Below are 220 nucleotides of genomic sequence, written 5' to 3'. Positions count from 1 at the left end.
AGAGTGATGCACTGGCTACAACTACCCCGGGCGCCAAGATTTTTGTGGTCGAAAATTTGTTCCCTTGTCAATTATTACAATTTTAGATTCTGAGTGGAACGATGAATGTATTGATTTTACAATGATGTGTGTTTTTTTATTTTTTTATTTATTTTTTTTTTTTTTTGTGTCTGTGTACACGATATGTAGTCGAAATAATGCTACGATTTTCAACTTCAGT

The sequence above is a fragment of the Acyrthosiphon pisum genome, chromosome X (assembly GCF_005508785.2).
Source record: "Acyrthosiphon pisum isolate AL4f chromosome X, pea_aphid_22Mar2018_4r6ur, whole genome shotgun sequence".
Lineage (NCBI taxonomy): Eukaryota > Metazoa > Arthropoda > Insecta > Hemiptera > Aphididae > Acyrthosiphon > Acyrthosiphon pisum.
This window is presented reverse-complemented; position numbering follows the sequence as displayed.